Source organism: Giraffa tippelskirchi, chromosome 1 (genome assembly GCF_054371585.1).
Source record: "Giraffa tippelskirchi isolate mGirTip1 chromosome 1, T2T-mGirTip1v1.2.pri, whole genome shotgun sequence".
NCBI classification, from domain to species: domain Eukaryota; kingdom Metazoa; phylum Chordata; class Mammalia; order Artiodactyla; family Giraffidae; genus Giraffa; species Giraffa tippelskirchi.
This window is the reverse complement of record NC_137275.1, coordinates 65,563,095-65,577,466: the sequence shown is the minus strand read 5'-3', so window position 1 is coordinate 65,577,466 and position 14,372 is coordinate 65,563,095. Positions and strand designations below refer to the sequence as shown.

The following is a 14,372-nucleotide window of genomic DNA, read 5'->3' as shown; positions in this document are numbered from 1 at the left end:
TTCTCCCCCAGCAGACTGCCCTGCCGCATCTTACTCCCTGGATGCTCCCAGCACTTAACACATTGCTGCACACAAAGTCTACGTCCTGGAAATAGGGGATGAATGGATGACTTTTCAGAGAAGAGTTGTAAGCCATTGAGTTCAACTTTGAACAAAATCAGCTATCACAGCTGATCTCAGTTAAGAAAGCTTCAGTGGTCAGCTTCAATTCCCAGGGAAAATTGTGCTAAAGGCAGAAGTGTTAATGATCAAAAATATTTTTCAAATTTCTTTCCATAATGTGAACCTCTTAATTACCGTCTTACCGCAGAAGTTCCAAAGAGGTGCTTTACTTCTCTTTCATAATATTAACTTTTAAAACCCAAATGGCTTTAAACTTGCACTTTTCTGATGATGCAAATGGCTAGCAAGTTGACCCTTCTCTTGATTTCAAGATAGAGTAGGACATGGGGTTACACAGAAACCTAACATATACTTTACCTGTTTTCCCTGGGGCTCACGGAGCTCAGTGGATCTCTAAATCTGTAAGATATAAGAGAACTTGATTTCCCCCAAGTCATGTGTGCTTGTGTGTGCTCGGTCTTGGAGCCTGGAGGGGTGGGGCTTGGAGATTTGACAAGGGTACAGGCTCCCAGTGTAAACAAAACAGCCAAAATAACAAACTCCCAATTTAGGAATTTGCTATGGGCGCTGCTCAAGGGTCATTCTTGGGTTCCTTGGAGTGTATTGGACTAAAAAAAAAGGGAGCAATTCCTATTCATATGTAAATATCAGTAGCCTGTTATTACCTACGGCTTCCCTGGTGGCTCAGAGGACTTCCCTTGTGGCAAGGGAAGTTTTACTGTTGAAGTTTTAATGTGGAGGAAATGGTAGGATCACTTGTACAGTTTCAGAAGATCACTACAAAAGGCTTTGCTATGAGGGGGCAAAAAGGGGAGACAGAGAGGTCAGTAAAGAATCCGCCTGCAATACAGGAGACCTGGGTTTGATTGCTGTGTCGGGAAGATCCCCTGGAAAAGGGAATAGCTACCCACTCCAGTATTCTTTCCTGGAGAATTCCATGGACAGAGGAGCCTGGTGGGCTACAGTCCATGGCGTCGCAGAGAGTTGGACACGACTGAGTGACTGAACAACATCATCACCTAAGCAAGAACAGAGATTTCTAAGGACAGGTTATTGCTGGAGGCAAAAGAATGAAGTTAATGAAGCAGTCACGGGGCAGGAAATGTTACAATTTCAATATAAGAGCAACAACTACTTGAAGAAAGTGAGGAAAAAAAAATCTTCCTATTTTTCTGCCCAATTACATCTGACATTCCTGCAAAAAAAAAAAAGAGGGGAAAAAATAAGCGTAAACTTCTAAATTAATGCCTCTATTCCAAGAATTTTACTGATCTAAATTTCCTAAAACTTAGTTGAGTAAGTCTGTAAGCTGTTTTGATTTTTTTACAGAGGGAGAAGGAAAAGCACAGCACATGCTCTGACTTCGTATCAACCTCCCTCTGTTTTATTTTCAGCGCAGTCACAAAACCACGCTCTTTGCTTGCCTCACTCCTTTGTTTTTCCAAAAGAAGATTCTCTTCTGTGTGAGGTTCTGATCCAAAATAATCAGTATTGGAAGTTGGGCTGTTTTTGCTTCATTTCTGTGGCCTGAGTCATTCTCTCCAAAACCAGGATGCCCTTAGGGAAGATACAGAGGAAATGATGTAATTCTCTCTGGTCTCTTTCACGTTTTGGGCCAGAGCCTTAATGAATCTGTTTTCTAATTAGCCAGCAAGGAGCCCGTGGAAAAAAAAAAAAAAGTGCCTCTTCAGTGTCTCCCTTCTCACTAGAGGTACACACACTATTTGCTCCTTCGGGGAACACAGGTAATCTCGCCAGAATTAGTGTATAAATCTTCTCGGCATCACTGTCAAGCAGCTGGAAGGAAAGGTATTTTTTGTTATGCCTACTTTCCCAGTTGGGATCAAAAACAGAAAGTGTCACATCCAAGGTCAAGCACTGCCCCTAGGAGAGGGAGCTGCAGTGAAGGGGGTTGGGGGAAGCGGAGGGGTAAATATCTCCCAATTCCTCTACTACATCCCCCAAGCAATCCCTGCCTATGCAAATGAAGGGAGCAAGAATCTATTAGAAAACCTGTTTAGAACAGACTTCCTATATTAACTTGATAACCATTTGAACTGTGGTGTTGGAGAAGACTCTTGAGAGTTCCTTGGACTGCAAGGAGATCCAACCAGTCCATCCTAAAGGAAGTCAATCCTGACTACTCATTAGAAGGACTGATGCTGAAGCTCCAATACTTTGGCCATCTGATACAAAGAGCTGACTCATTAGAAAAGACCATGATGCTGGAAAAGATTGAAGGCAGGAGGAGAAGGCGACGAGAGAGGATGAGATGGTTGGATGGCATCACCGACTCAATGGACTTGAGTTTGAGCAGGCTCCAGAAGGTGGTGAAGGACAGGGAAGCCTGGTGTGCTGCACTCCATGGGGTTGCAAAGAGTTGGACACGACTGAGTGACTGAACAACAACAAACTGTGTGTTCAATTTCTGGGCATTCTGGACACTGCACATGCATATTCAGTCTCGAAGCTGTGTAGGTTTATCAGTTGTTTTTGCTGTTTGTTGTTTCAGTTGCTAAATCATGTCTGACTCTCTGTGATGCTATGAAGCGTAGCCCGCCAGGCTACAGGCTATATTTTCCAGGCAAGAATGCTAGAGTGCATCTTAAGAATCTGCCTGCAATACAGGAGACCTGGGTTCGATCCTTGGGTTGGGAAGATCCCCTGGAGAAGGGCAGAGCAACCCATTCCAGTATTCTTGCCTGGAGAATCCCCACGGACGGAAAAGCCTAGCTCCTCTGAAGCCTAGTCTATGGGGTTGCAAAGAGTTGGACATGACTGAGCAACTAGCAAAAGCACACAAGCTTCCTGACCCAGGGACTGAACCTGTGTCTTCAGAGTCTCTTACACTGGCAGGTGGATTCCTTACCACTGAGCCACCTGGGAAATCCCTGGACACTGTATCATTTCCTAATTATAACCTTGAATCAATTTTGCTCTTTTTCTCCGATATTTGACTTCTTGGGCTATTTGCCTGGTAAAAACTAGCAATTAGCAAAGTCATGTGCTTTAATTTGTTGTGGGGAGGAACTGGAAAGCTTGGACTTGTACCACCACTTCAGCTACTGGTAAACCATAGCACTTGGGGTCATTCAAAGTATTTGCTCAAATCTCCTTCTCTCTGAGCCCCAGCACTTGTGGTCATTTTAACATGTGGCTCGCCCTGTGGAAATGCTCTGTTCAATACGTCTGTCTCCTCAACCAGACTTCAGCTTCTTAATTCATTCTAATAACCCCAGCTTTAGAGGAAGCTCATGAATTGGCTGCTGGAACTAAACTAAGGAAAAGGAGAAGCAGGCGAGGAGTGAGGAGAATTTGAGGCTGGGGAGTGAAGTGGGGGGAAAATGCCTGAGGGAACGAAGGGCAGAGAGTTCACACTGGCATCCCAGATGACCTTGAGACTGAGAATGTCTGTTTTTAAGAAGGATCCACACTCTCAAAAAGAAGCAACACACTAAAGAGTTAACGGAAACACTGCGAGGAAACTGAATCTGGCTCATAAAGTCAATGGGTGTTCCTCAACCAGTGAAATTGCTGGTCTGGTGTTTTAAAAGACCTATTCCTGGCTCCACCCTGGATTACGAACACAGAACTCTTGGGGGTGGGACCTCGGAGATTTTTTAACAAGCATTCAGGGTACTAGAGTTTGAAAAGCATTGATGTGGTCTTTCTTGAAAGCGTTTCACCCCACTCCATCCCACCCAGGTCCAATTTGGGTGGAGTCTTTTTGTTAAAGACCTAGCGACTTAGCAGCAGCAGCAGCAGCAGCAGCCTTCTATGGGAAAGCCAGGTTTGTCAATGTGGAGACACCAGGAGACTTCAGCATGTAAACTATGATATCCTTTCATTCACTCTGCCCAGTGTCATTCCCCCCTAGCACACACTCACACAAACACAACAGACATGCCAGTGTGCCATGCGCACACATCTCTACAGGACCAGTGCCTGGGGTCACTTGCCTAGTCCCTTGAAAGGCCTCCTGTCTAGGACAGCCCTAACTGAGAGTCTGAAAATCAGGCAAGGAGCAAACAGAGCTATTTAGGGCAAAAACTCTTTGGAGAAAAATTCGTTGTACTGCAGACCTTTGACTTCTGAGTCTAGATAAAACCAAGAGATACCTGCAAGAGAAAAATGAAAAGGTTAATTCTCTTTTCTAAAACTCACTACAGATTTGGTAACAGATGAACTCGCATTTTGCCTTCATTTTTTCCAAAGTGATTCATTCATCTTGGTTCCTGAACACCTGCTTAAAAACAGGGCTTTCTTCTCTCTGTCCTTAGGGCGTGCCAACCAGGTTTGAAACCATGAGGTAGGTCTAACACCAGGGGAGGGTTAGCGGAGGGGAGGAAAGTCTGATTTGATCTACATAATGTATTCATTGTTTAAAATCATACATTGCACCGAAAGCGGTGGTGAGTCTTGTGGTGTAAAACAGGGAACTTGGAGGAAGCTCTTGAAGCCCGAGTTTCCAGGCCCAAGGTGAATGTTGACATTACCGAGGCTGGAATCCCTGTTAATACCTAGGTTTTCCTTCCATGAAGACGGAATTAAGTTTGAGGTTTTCTTTCCCTCCAAGTTTTTCAGAGCAACCCGCAATAAAAAGGAAGGTTCTCCCAGCAGAATTTACTTCCAATGACAACCGGCCCAGTGTTTCCCAAGTTTACTCATTGGTCCAATTGCCTATCACTGTCCGCACTTCCCCGTCTTCTCTTCTCGGTCATGTCTGTCTCTTTTTCTCAGCTCCTTGTCAGTTAATTCACATTTCCTGATTTGGCAAACACCACCACCCTCCCACCTCCTTTTTCTTGGGTAAAACTTCCTGAGTTGACATTAAAGAGAACTGTTACCTCACCCGAGAGCTTTAGCAGGAAAATGGCATTTAGGTTTAATTACCTAAAGCCTCACAGTAGTTACCACTTTATAAAATTCAAGTGACTTTTTTCCAAGCTCCCCGTTTTCCAAAACTGGCTGGCTGGCGACCTCCGGGAAGGTGGGATGCTGCCCGGCCCCAGCCTTGGCAGGAAGTTGGTAAGGAGGCAAGGGTGAAGGTCCTTCCACTGCTCACCCTGAAATCCTGGAAGCAGCAAGGACTGCCGACTTCTAAGGCCATTCTGGGATCTAAGAGAAGGAGGGCGTACATGGTAAGACCAGGGAAGAACCACTCCCTGGACTGTTTTTACTCAAAGATGGTGGCTCAGACAGTAAAGAATCTGTCTGCAATGCAGGAGACCCAGGTTCGATCCCTGAGTCAGGAAGATCCCCTGGAGAAGGGAATGGCAACCCACTCCAGTATTCTTTCCTGAAGGATCCCATGGACAGAGGAGCCTGGCAGGCTGCAGTCCATGGGGTTGTAAAGAGTCACACATGACTGAGCAAAGATGCGCACCCAGGGGGAGGGAGCGGGGATATGTGTACATATAGTTGATTCATGCAATTGTACAGCAGAAACTAACACAACATTATAAAGCAATTATACTCCAATTTTAAAAAAAGGTGCACACCCTCCTTTGGAAAAGCCTAGAAGACCTGGGCCAGGGAGCTAGTCACATTGCTGTCTCGTCAGCTTTCAGGGAGCAGTAGGGAAATGGCTGTTGTCATCATCTGAGGTGACCACAGCGTTTCCTAGTGCCCCTTGCAGCCACTCTCCCAGAGCTCAGGGCTCCAAATGTTCTTCCCTCTTTTTTTTTTTCTTATTTATTTATTATTTATTTTTGACCACGAGGCATGTGGGATCTCAGTTCCCCAGCCAGGGATAGAACCCACATCCCCTGCATCGGAAGGAAGATTCTTAACCACTGGACCACCAGGGAAGTCTCTCTTCCCTCTTCTTGAAAGCTGTAGAACCATCAAGACACCTTTCTGGGAATCTGTTCAGGTCCATGTTTGCTTCTCCTGGTGGTATCTGTGTCATCTCTGGTTTGGGGCAAAAGAGTTTAATTTTGACCCACTCCCCTGTGGCTGCAAGTCTTGGTTCAGCTGTGGCTTTTCCCAACTACAGATGTAGTCCCCATCCTGACAGGGACCATGCTACCTTTGTCTCTGCTTTGTTTTCCTCAGTCGCGCTTGTCACCACCTAACATGCTTTGTCCAAGCATTCCACTTTAGTTTTCTCCTGTCTTCTGCCACCTGCTTCACTCTCTCCACACATTCCCACACTTAGCCTCAGGGATGGAAACCCCAGGGTGCAGAAATTTGGGCTAATTTGTTCACCACTCTACCCCTGGCACCTAGAATAGTGCCTGGTATATCATAGGAGGTGCTCAGTAAGTATTTACTGAAGAGTGAAGGGATTTGAGGAATTTCTGGAACCAGAAAGAAGTTATGGGAAGGTATAATTTTGGATCAGGGAGAATCTAAGATACCCAGGCAGGAGGACAAGGATGAGAAGGCGTGGAGGAAGATAGCATTTAGGTGATGGAGGGTTGCCTACTTTGTCCCTGAATGCTTATAGTAATTGTTGATAAGACATAAATGATTAAGTAAGTGTAGGCACAGAAAGTTTCCATGCTGACTTTATAGGGTGCTCTTTCCCCTGCGCTGCTGTTGGTTCCCTGACACCTGTTCTAGACAAAGGCTGGTAATTAGACAAAGACTGGTAATTCTAAACAGATTCAGTTAAAGTGCACCATAACTGGATTCAAATCCCACCTCGGTAGCTTTAGGCAAGGCTCTGAATCTCTGTATGTACCTGTTTCCCAATAAAGAAAATGAAAAGGTGGGACCTGGCATTTTATAATTCTGCTTACACCTCCCAACAGCCCACTGGGGTTGGAAGAAGAAATTAAAAGCCAGAAAGACTCCATCACTCGCTGTGTGGTTAGGTAACATGTCAAGTCGGTGGCCCGAAGAGAAACCACTGGAGCAGAAGGTGTCTTGACAAGTCACAATTGTCACCTCATCCCCAAACCATATCATTTTCATGGCCCAAGAGAGAGATTAAAAGTGACATGCTAATTTTGAAGCTGCAGTGCATTTAAAGTGACTTCTTTCCTTAAGTGACTAAAGCCAAGCTTTGGAAATTAGAGCATGCTAGATGAGCTCTGGGGCTTCCCAGGTGGCTCAGTGGTATAAAAAATTTGTCTGCCAAGCAGGAGAGGTGGATTCAATTCCTGGGATGGAAGATCCCCTGGAGATGGAAATGGCAACCCACTCCACTATTCTTGCCTGGGAAATCCCATGGACAGAGAAGCCTGGCAGGCTTGGGGTCATGAAGAGTCAGAGTCGATTTAGCGACTAAAAAACAAGAGAGATGAGCTCTGGGGGCTCAGGGGTCTTGCATGGGTGAGGCACGCCGGATGTGAGGGTGGCTGCTACGTGTTCTGGTGAATCCACAGAAGTCTATTAACATGCAATCTATGAAAAATCTAAAGTGGCCTCGGGCTCTAGGCTTGTACTTGCTTTGCTGTTAACCCACTGGAATGCTGCCTCTGTCAGTTACTTTTCCATTTTCCTGGGTTTGCTGGTTAAATGCTGTATATGAAACCCTTTGAATCATTTAAATGGGAGAGAAAAGTACAAACAAGTCCTTGCTTCACCAAGACATCAGACCTACAATAATGGTTTTGATCGTGTGATGTTTAATCAAGCATACACTGTGTTAAGAAAAAGTTTTAAACAGGCAAACTTCAAGTGTTAAGTTTAGTGTCCCTTTATCTTTGGAGAAGGCTATTTAGCAAAGACATCTTTCTGTGCCCCTTGTGGCAAGGGCAGAGTCAAACATCTTCCTTCTTTAACCTGTAGAATCAGTTTTGAAATTATCCTGTTTCTTTTGGCTAGACGGTATTCTGTACCTTGGCTGAAACAGAGTCATTGGGCCACATGATTCTAAGTGAAAAAAGACAAACTTGTGAAAATTGGGCTCTGATCCCCCCTGTAACGTTAACACTCATGAACAAATCCAACGTTGACAGAATTCCTTAGATAATGATTTAGGAATCTCCACTCCACCCCCTGCACCACCAGACAGGAGCCTCTCTCCTCTCTTGGGTTTGGAATTAGTCTACAAACCTGAGGGCCTGGGTTCTCCAGTGCGTGGTCCTTGTGGGTTACCCTTGAGAGCTGTGTGAGTGCCAGCTTGGCCAAGCTGTAGGTGCCCAAGAAAGCAGGGGCAGCGCTACAGAAAAGCTTATCTGTGAGGGACATGATGTGATGGGCACAACAGCCCCACAGAAGCAGAGGGTGGTGGTTCACCTCCTGCAGGATTTAAAACTATCTAGAATGGCAGTGATAGAGAAAAGATGGCAAACGTCAGCCGAAGGGAGAGACTTGGCTTGTATGTGTGGGCTCTCATTTTTCCCTGAGAGAAATGTTCTCCTGACCCTCTCTAGTCCCAAAAGCCCAGAGGAAGGATTTTGCTGGCAGGATTAGGGTTTTTAAATGTATTACTTTTCCCCATAGGCTTCTGTCATGCTATTAAAAATTGGACTCAGCATCCATGTCATCTTTACAAGTTATTTGTACATGATATCTTCATGTTCTTTTTCCTACTTGCTGCTTATTTCCTATATATGTGCTTATTTCATATAGATATATATATATATGTATACATATACATATCTTGTTTTCCAAGCTAGCTTCTTTGCTGAATATTTCTTGAGCACCTATGTTCTAAGCAGTGCATATAGTATTGTGATGGAGAATGCCAAGGTTTTGACATTCTAATTAGGACCTCTTCAATGATTTTTCCCCTTCATCCTCTCCTTGCTTCCGTCAGTTTTCTAGTTACTTTATTATGTGTGCTTCACATTCACCTTCAATTTTCATCTAAAAATAAGGTACTAAAATATAATTTTCCAAATTATAAAACCCTGACAAATACATAATGAATAGGTGCTAAAAGACTTTAACTTGTTAAATTATAAGGGGAAAACCAGAAAATATGTTAAAACCAGTTCAAAGAAAATCTGCAGAACAAATATATATGTAGGCAATCTAGAATGCCAAGAGGAATTTACAAACAGATACAAAATTTCCTGGCACACAGTAGATGCTCAATAAATATTAACTATTTGTGATGAACATCTGTCCTACCTGGTAGTTCTTAATAAATAATTCTAAATTAAACCTGACTGAACACAAAGATGGGTGGGATGGAGGGGGATGGTGGTCTGAGCCTAGCAGTAAACAGAGGGGCCATTTAGAGAAGACACATCCTGCACAACAGGCTATTCTGCAAAAAATATTTGAAATGTTTATCTCAATTCCTGGAGTCGCTTAGACTTGCTTTTAATTCAGGATGATTCTAAGACCAGACTAGACAAGTGGTGATGAATTTCAGTAAAAACCTCCCAAGAAGATTGCAGGTGTTTGCATGCCACACTTGAACTTCTCATTTTCAGGTAGAGAGAGGTGAAAAGGTTCTAGGGAGTGGAGCTGAAAGTGTCTTTTAAGGACTAGAATCATAAAGAGCTGTTTTGCTCCTAGGAATGGAAGGTAGAAGAGAAAAATCAGCACCACTGGATGGCCAGGAGAGTGCCATTCCTGCCCTGGCTTAACCATCAACAGTGGCAATTGTCCAGACCAGCTCATCCTCTGTGTCTCAGATAACTGGATGGACCATACTTTTTAAACTGTTCTGTGAAAGTGGTTTTGCAGCTCTGCAAACATTTAATTCAAATTTCATTTTTCACTGTTTAAAAATTGATTATTAAAAGCAAATGGTTTGATTAATGCCAGACAAGGCATTTTCCAGAGGCCCAGTTCACTGCTTCACCTTCACTCTAGTTAGGTGACTGTGGTCAGACTGGCCCCAGCGTTGGAGCAGAGTCTCCCTGGGGAATCCTGCTCTGCACTAGCTGTCATACAAGGATGGGATGGGAAGGGAAAGGGAATGTAAAATGCATGTGAGGAGTTCCTGGTCTCAGTATTTTCAATGCTCTACAAACAGCTCTTTCCCATTAATGATGTGAATTAAATGAACTGACGGGTGCATCTTTCTAATGTGAGTCTTCCTAACAGAGGGCAATGGAATAAATTAATTTAGAAAGTGAACTGGAAAATCTTAAAAAAAAAAAAAAAGCACATGGTTTTAAATAATGAAAAAGTTCTAGACAGTGGTAATGGTTGCACAGCTTAAGCCCCTGAATTGTACACTTAAAAATTAAAATGGCAAATTTTATGTTATATATATTTCATTACAACTAAAGAAATTTTAAAGCAAGTGTACACTCAGATTAAAGTTATATACTAAATTTTCATAAATTATAGACTTCCCATATGTTATCTGTTGAACAAAGTTTTTTCTCCTGTCTTTATTTGGAGAACATCCTGAGATCAAACGGTAACTGTTTATAAAAACTGTTGCCATTTGCAACTACATTTATATCCAAATCAGAATTTTTTTTTTAACATTTATTAACTAAACCTAAATGCAGAAACACATTGGATGATGACACTGTAACAGTTTTCCTTTAGGCCCTATTTCTGTGTTAAACAAAACCAGCTTCTTGGAAATGGTATTGTAAGGAGGAGTTTTAATTTTAACATGTAAAAACAGTTTATGTTAAAAAGGTCATTTTAGTCTGTTATATTTTAGGATACTGTTGAGAGTCCCATTGCTTAAAAAAAGTTTTTTGGAACCACTCTACTACATCATCTTTAAAATTCTGATTTGTTTATTGTTACAATTATAAAATATTTAGTGTTTGAAAAACATTTATATTCTATGAGTTGCTTTTAGCAGCCAATGAAAAAATAATATAAGTAAGGTGTATATTTATCTTCGGAATAGGCAAATCCAAAAGATGGAAATATCCAGTAAGTCTATTCCCATCTTCAACCAGCTACATGTAAATGTGTGTGTGCTTAGTCATATCTGACTCTTTTTGAACCCATGAAGCCCTCCAGGCCTCTGTCCATGGGATTCTCCATGGCAAGAACACTGGAATGAGTAGCCATTCCCTTCTCCAGGGAATCTTCCCGACCCAGGCTTTCAACCCAGGTTCCTGCATTGCCAGTGGATTCTTTACCAGCTGAGTCATCAGGGAAGCCCTACATACAAATAATAGACACTAGACTTCTGGCTCAGATGGTAAACAATCTACCTGCAATGTGGCAGACCTAGGTTCGATCCCTGGGTTGGGAAGATCCCCTGGAGGAGGGCATGGCAACCCACTCCAGTATTCTTGCCTGGAGAATTCCCAGGAACAGAAGACCCTGGCGGGCTACAGTCAGTGGGGTCTCAAAGAGTCACACAACTGAGTAACTAAGCACAGCACACAGACTTCTAATTTCTTAATGTCTGAACAAAAGAGTTATGCTAATTTAACCTTTTTTGGTCTTGGTCTTAGAAAGTTATTTTTTAAAATCCTTTTGTTCTAATTTAATCTTCCTTTTCTGAGTTACTGAGCTCTTTGAAAGAAAGTACTTCTTCCTTTCCAAATTATTTAGATCAGAGAGGACCATCCCCACCCCCAATTTTCATGCAAACGTGATGTGTATGTGTTTATCTAGGGAGAAGGTCATAGTTTTACCAAATTCTCAAGGGATTTATGAGAAGTAAATAATTCCCTTCATTCTTAATCCTCCTTTTCTTTTTGCTAATGTAAATCTTGCCTATGAATCATCTAAAGAGGAATTCTGCTATGGACAGCAGGAGCAGGACACCAAGAGAAAGAAATCCTTGAAAAAAAACATGTCCATGTCCCATGCATTTCTTTCTTTTGGGATAAATTGCCAGTATCATGCTAAAATCCCCACGGTACTATGAGATAGAACTTGAATTTTAATTTCCAGTTTTGAATTAAATATGAAAACATAAACCAAAATCATCTGAGAAAAATAAATAAATAAATAAACTGGTGCAAGAGAGAGAAAGGGAGACTTGAATAATACATTTCATATTCAAATAAGCATCTAAGAAATTTAAATGATAACATATCAAATTTGTTTGATCTATTTCTTAATAGTTTGATATTATAATAGAAGGAAATATTTAGCTGAGACCAGGAAAATATTGCCCCTTTGTTTTTCAAGTGTAGACTCTGAGTTTTAAAATAAAGATATCTTATGGGATTTTCTAAAGCAAGAGGAGTCAGAAGCTATTGATTTCCTCTTCTTTCCTGCTGAATGCACATAAACAAACTTTTATTTTTATTTTTTTAATTTATTTATTTTAATTGGAGGCTAATTACTTTGCAATATTGTAGTGGTTTTGCCATACATTCACATGAATCAGCCATGGGTGTACATGGGTTCCCCATCCTGAGCCCCCCCTTCCACCTCCCTCCCCATCCCATCCCTCCAAACTTTTAAATATAGTGATTTTTTTTTCAGTTTGCTAAGATTTCCAGAAGATTCAGGTTAGAGGTAAGTGATATCGTGCAGGTCACTTAACCCTTAAGTCTTCATTGTCTCATAATAACCAGATTAATCAATATATCCAAATTACAAGATTAAATATGGTAATGATTATTACCATAGCATAGCAATGATTATTACTGTATGGTAATGATTATTACCAAAGCAACTTTCAAACTGGAAAGTTCTTTTTAATAATACTTACTTTACTGTGATATGTTATGCTACTTACAAAATCCCAAAATGAGAAACAAGTGTTGAAGAGAAAAAAGGTTACAACACACAGGATAACTGATTTCGTACTTATTCATCAGGACAAACTATAATGTATTTCCTTATCAGTCATGTTGTCTGGTTTGTGAAGGTTGTCTTCTGCTTACTAACCCCTTACTGTAATTAAGATTCTTCAGCCACCAACTTCATACTAAGTGGAAATAAATTTTGGTCTTGCAATTTAGTAACAACTATTTTGTTAGAAACTGGCATTACCAAGTTGAGAGTATCACAGAGCATTATATCTGGTTCATATCAACTCATTTTTTTATGTTTTATGTTTTCACTCATATCAACAGAGTGTCCTTCATCCCTAGAACAAGTTAAGCTTAAATATTTCTTCAAATATGTATCTCAGTGACCAGACTCTAGCAAGGCATTTCTGCATAGTATCCCTACCCCCAGATAACTGCTGTTTTGTTTTTTGTCCTTGCCACAAGACTCACTGGATGTTAGTTCCCTAACCAGGGATAGAATCCATGCCCCCTGCAGTAGAAGCACGGAGTCCTAACTACTGAGCTGCCAGGGAATTTCCCCTAGACAACTGTTCTAAACCTGCACACCTCCACCACTGCTATGGTGGTGCTTTAGCTCCTGGTGAAGTGAAGAAGTGAAGTGAAGTCCCTCAGTCGTGTCCGACTCTCTGTGACCCCATGGACTCTAGCCTACCAGGCTCCTCCGTCCATGGGATATTCCAAGCAAGAATACTAGAATGGGTTGCCATTTCCTTCTCCAAAAGATATTCCCAATCCAGGGATTGAACTCATGTCACTCAAGGAAGCCCCGTCTATATCAGTAGCTGTAGTAATATCCCCAATGTCATTTCTGAGAGTCTGCTTCAAGATCTGTCTGACTTGAAATTTTAGCAAATAAATATTATAGCCTTGTTCTTTCCACAGTCTGCAGTGAGAGAATGTGAGAGACAGGAGACGAATATGATTTGGTGCCAAAGAAAAGCACCAGATATAGATAACACATACACTAAATACTATATGTAGTAGTGGCTCCAAGAGTCTTGACTGCCATCAACTCTGAATCCCTCACTAAACCCCATTGTAAAAATAGCATTTTACCTAATGCAAATCCCAGAAAAATCCCAAGTACCATCTTCCAACCAAATTGCTGCCTCCTTAATCCTCTCGTACATAGAAATTCTAGAACCATCTCTGTCTGAATATAAAATACTGTGTGTATACCCAGAGCCTAGCGTAGCCCCTGATATTCAAGAGTAGTTTGTTGAATCCACGAATACAATTACCCACTGACAGTCTATTTTAGAATTTATTCTATGTAAGTTGGTGTAGCCACTATGGAAAACAGTATGGAGATTACTCAAAAAACTAAAAATAGAGTTGCCATATGATCCAGCAATCCCATTCCTGGGCATATATCCGGACAAAACTACAATTCAAAAAGATACATGCACTCTTATTTTCATAGTTGCACTATTCACAACAGCCAAAACAGGGAAGCCACCAAAATGTCCACGGACAGATGAATGAATATAGAAGATATGGTACACATATACAATAGCATACTATTCAGTTATAAAAAAGAATGAAATAATGCCATCTGCAACAATGTGGATGGACCTAGAGATTATTTTACTAAGTGAAATTAGTCAGAAAGAGAAAGATAAATACCATATGATATCACTTAAATGTGGAATCTAAAATAGT

The 14,372-nt window shown here is 41.6% G+C and overlaps 1 protein-coding gene and 1 long non-coding RNA gene across 8 annotated transcripts in view; one reads left to right on the top strand and one right to left on the bottom strand.

Annotated features, from left to right (window-relative positions):
- RBPJ (recombination signal binding protein for immunoglobulin kappa J region) overlaps positions 1–14,372 on the top strand; it is a 228,212-nt gene that overhangs the window by 79,236 nt on the left and 134,604 nt on the right. The gene's annotated exons all lie outside the window — the stretch shown is intronic.
- LOC145524543 (uncharacterized) overlaps positions 1,368–14,372 on the bottom strand; it is a 38,415-nt gene continuing 25,410 nt past the window's right edge. For both annotated transcript variants that reach the window (XR_014067676.1, XR_014067652.1), the window contains one exon: positions 1,368–5,241. This is a non-coding gene — a long non-coding RNA (uncharacterized LOC145524543). The remainder of the gene's footprint in view (positions 5,242–14,372) is intronic.